Source organism: Triticum dicoccoides, chromosome 4B, assembly GCF_002162155.2.
Source record: "Triticum dicoccoides isolate Atlit2015 ecotype Zavitan chromosome 4B, WEW_v2.0, whole genome shotgun sequence".
Lineage (NCBI taxonomy): Eukaryota > Viridiplantae > Streptophyta > Magnoliopsida > Poales > Poaceae > Triticum > Triticum dicoccoides.
Window position 1 is genome coordinate 85,693,170 of NC_041387.1, and position 4,312 is coordinate 85,697,481.

General features: G+C 60.3%; 1 pseudogene; it reads right to left on the reverse strand.

The window, feature by feature from the left end:
• Nucleotides 1-1,994: 1,994 nt before the first annotated feature.
• LOC119292539 lies at nucleotides 1,995-3,187 on the reverse strand (annotated as a pseudogene).
• Nucleotides 3,188-4,312: the final 1,125 nt, after the last annotated feature.

Here is a 4,312-nt window from a genome sequence, read left to right on the forward strand (position 1 = left end):
GGCGGCTCTCTCCCTCGCGCGGGTGGCGGATGTTGCGGGGCGGCCTCCCCTGCTCGGTGGCATCGGGCGCGGGCTTGCCTCTGTTCCGGCTTCCCTCCTCCGCCTCGCTCCCTGGTGTCATGCCGGCGTCGCCTCCTCTCCTCCTCCCCCCTCCACCTCGGCTCGTGGGGCTCTGGAGGCCCGGGGGCGTGCTGGCGGCGGATTTGGCGCCCCCTGCCCAGAGCCGGCGGGTGCTGGCGGTTGGCTGCTGCAGGGGCGACCGGCGGCCCCTCTAAGGTGGTGGTGCTGCAGCCGGGGCTCTTCCTCTCCGGTGGGGTGGCTGGACACCAGCTGGACCTGGCCGGGGCGTGGAGACGCGGGGGTGTGTGCGCGCGGCCGGTCTCTTGCTGGATCCGGTCGGATCTGGCGTTGGGGGCCGGCCGGCGGCGGGTGGAACAGGTGGTGCGTGCCCGGCGGCTTCGGCGCTTGGAGCTCGCCGGGCGACGCGGGTAGGGTAGCGGCCGGGCGTGGCCGCTGCTTCGGCCGTGGGCCTGGGCGTGGGGAGGTCCGACGGTGGTGCTCTCCCGGTGTCATGGCGGCTTCACGGTGGTTGACGGATCTGCCCGCGGCGGCGGCCGGCTTCTCCGGTGTCGGCTCGTCTGTGTTCGGGCCGTCTCGGCCTTCGCCCCATCTCCTCGTCGCCCGGGCATTACTCCCATCAAAGGGCTGGTCCTCTCCTAGTTGTGGTCTACTGCTCGTCTCACGTCCGGTGCTGCAGGACCGAGCTCGTCTCGCGCACGATGCAGCCGGACTGAGCTCGTCTCGCGCACGGTGCAGCAGGACTGACCTCGTCCCCTTTTCGGTGCTGCAGGACCAAGCTCGTCTCGCGCACGGGGCAGCAGGACGGGCCGGTGGATGCCAGTTCTGGCCGACCTTTTGGGTCTCGACGCTGGGGTCGCCCAGGGGTGCGAAAGGTGGGACCTTTCCGCTCGTCTCTTTAGTTGGGGTTGTGGCGGGTCTCGGGTGAGATGGTGTCAAGGTCTTGGATGCCGGGGCGGCGGCCCTGGTGGTGGTAGCGCGGTGCTCTTGGGCAAAGCCCGTGCCTTGGTGTTGCCCGGTCATCATGGTCGTGTGGGCAGCGTGGTTGCCGGGGTGTGGCGTTCGGTGGCGGTGAGTGTTGGCCGAGGTGAAAACCTGCTCTATCTTCGGACGGATCGACGACGGCGGATATCGTTCCCTTCTTGAAGGCGTCGTCGCGGCTCTCATTGCCCATCATGTGGCTCCAGGGGAAACTCTGATCCTTGGATCGGGCAGTGGTGGCGCTCCGGTGTCGTACCCTTCCTGAAGGCGCCGCCTTGAAGCACATGGTCCGTCATATGTAGCTTCATCTCTTCGTGGTGGTAGTGTTAGGGGTGGTGTTGCTGCGCTCAGCGCCTATGTATCTTGTCCTGGGTGTGTGCGTGTGTTGCGGTGACGTGTGTTTGTACTTGGTGCTTGTTGTGATCGGTGCATTATATATAAAGCGGGGCAAAAGACTTTTTCGACAAAGATGGTGAAAACACATACACTGAACTACATGAACAAGTCCAATTGCTGTACTAGACTACTAGTACCATTCTCAAATCTATAAGCTCTCATGAAATCTGCACCAGCAGGACATTTTTGAACATCGATTCATCCATCACTCGGGATTTCTGTTGCTTAGAGCATTTGTACTCTACATATTTATCATCAGTAGAGGATTTTGGAAAAACCGCACAAATTGTGCACTAGAACTCAATAACAACAGAGCATCTGTAAACAACATGTCATCAATGTCTAATGGATCTCTCAACACTACGTCACAATTACACAAACGTGTGCACAATGACACATGCAAATTCAGAGAAGCAGGCCAACACTAATTAGTGGGCGATCTGGCGATCATGGCGCCAATGATCAACTACTGCTTGATGGCCATCGAAGCAATTTACATAGATGGCTCATCCAATCACAGTTACATCTGGAGAGTTCAATTACACTTGTTGTGCTGCGTTCCACACGGCGAGCGGAATTTTGAGTAGATTCTTCTGTGGCATGGCCGGCGGGATGAACTTGATCTTGGCGCCTTCTTTACCGGAAACGACAAACCGCCGACCTTTGCGGCGGCGGCGGCGGCGGCAGGACGAGGATCGGCAAACCATCGGTGCTTGAGCGCGGCGGCCGCCGTCAGTCGCTTGTCGGGGTTGCACGTGAGGAGGCCTTGCAACACCTGGAATCCTTCGTCGGACAGCTTCTCTCGAGGGAACAGATCCCGCAGCTTGTTCTGCTTGTGCCCCGGCGGTAGGAGTCGTAGCGCCTTGGCGGTGTGCGGCAACGAGGTGAACTCCGGCCACGTCCTCTCGTCCGGCGTCCCGAGCAAGCGGAAGATGCTCCAGAGCTGGATGATCTCATTGTTTGTGTCGTCGTCATCATCATCGTCGCCGAGGAACAGCGTCTTGCCGGTGAGCATCTCGGCCATGACGCAGCCGAGAGACCACGTGTCGACGAGCGCGTCGTAGTCTTCCTTCCCCAGGAGCATCTCGGGCGCCAAGTAGAACGCCGTGCCGGCCTGGGTGTAGGGTGGCAGCTCGGACAAGGAGATCGCCAGCCCAAAGTCGCAGATTTTGACGAGTTCCCCGCCTTGGCCGACGAGGATGTTGGCCGGCTTGATGTCGCGGTGGACGACGTGGCGGTCGAGCATCTTCTTGGCACCGGCGAAGAGCTTCCACATGACGGCGCGCACCGTGGACTCCGGGAGCGGCGGGCCGCGGCGCCCGTCCCACAGGAGCTTCTGGAGGGTCGGCGCGGCGACGTGCTCCATGACGAGGCCGTAGGCGCCGTTGTCCGGGTCGCGCACCACGCCCTCGAAGCCGACGACGTACGGGTTCCCGCCGCAGGCCTCGAGGAATCCGGCCTCCCGCAGAAGCTCGGCGGGGTCGGGGGCCTCCGCGGACCCGTCCGCCCAGTTGAGGTACTTGATGGCGACGATCTTGCCGGTGGCGCGGTGGCGCGCCCGGAGGACGCAGCCGAAGCCGCCATCGCCGAGGCATGTCTCCTCCTCGTACTCCGCAGTGCTCCTGATGTTGTTGGTGCGGCTCCTCTTGCAGCGCGTCGGCGATCCTTGGGCCGTGGTGGGGTGGCCGGCGCCGAGGGCGGCAGCAGCAGCAGATCGCTTGCGCGCGGCCATCGCCGTCGCGCTACCTCGACGGACGAACAGCTTGGGTTGCTGGAGAAGGGGTGCGCGCGCGATGGATGCGAGGAAGATGGAAGCGGTGGATCGACGGGGGAGGGGAGGTGGATGGATGGATGGAAATATACGCAGGAGCGGCCCTGATTGGAGTCGGATTCAAATTCAAATTCAATTCGAAGCTACGCCCTAGGCCTAGGCACAGCACACGCCACACGCGCAAGGCCGCGAACTTTGGTTGGCTTGCCGCCCGCGTTTCCAAAACGCCAACGCTGTTTGGGGCCTGACGGCCTTTTTTTTCTTTCTTTCATGGCGGTTGCGTTGCGAAAAGGGAACCGCTACGCGTCCGCCGGTGGACATATTAAAAACATCCGCCGTATGAAGCTCTGTTGGATCAGCGCTCTGACAGTCGTCGGATCTAACCACCACCCGCGTGACCACCTTCTTACTTCCTACAACAACCGCTCAGTTTCGAAAACAGATTCCCCTGTCCGCCGTCCTGACACAGCTGCTCCCAGCCCGGCGCCACCACAAAATCGCTGCCGCCGGCGCATCGGAGGAACTAGTCCTTGCCGTGCTCGCCGGAGTTGCTGCTCCTCCTCCGTCTCAGCCCCGCAAGAAGCTGCTAGCTCCAATCAAGCACGACGGCAACGGCCTCTCACACCCGGCGCTTCTTCGGCGTTTTCTGCAACCAGAGTTATGTTTCTGAAACATGCCTCATGTTGCAATGTCTGATCACTCTCTCTCTAATGTCGGGCGCTCCTGCGGCGCTTTAACTCGGGCTATGTTTTCAAACAAGACCCTTGTCACAGAAAAAGCCCTTCACAACTGAAACTTTTTTTCTTTCTGAAACAAAAGATATGTAGTAGGAATATTTTGAAACAAGACCCCAGTTATAGAAAAAAAAAACTTCACCACCGAATCGGTTTTTTCTTTCTTTCTGAAACAAGTCCTGTGTTGCAGAAATCTAGTGAAACAGGACCCTTAATGCAAGAAAAAGACTGGCTGCACAGGACTGACTTGTGGCCAGTGTGGCCGCTTGATCAGGATTGATCTGACGGCTATGCAAGCGGCGGACGCTCGCGCGTGCATCAGTCGGCTGAAGGTAAGCTTTTCCCTTGCGAA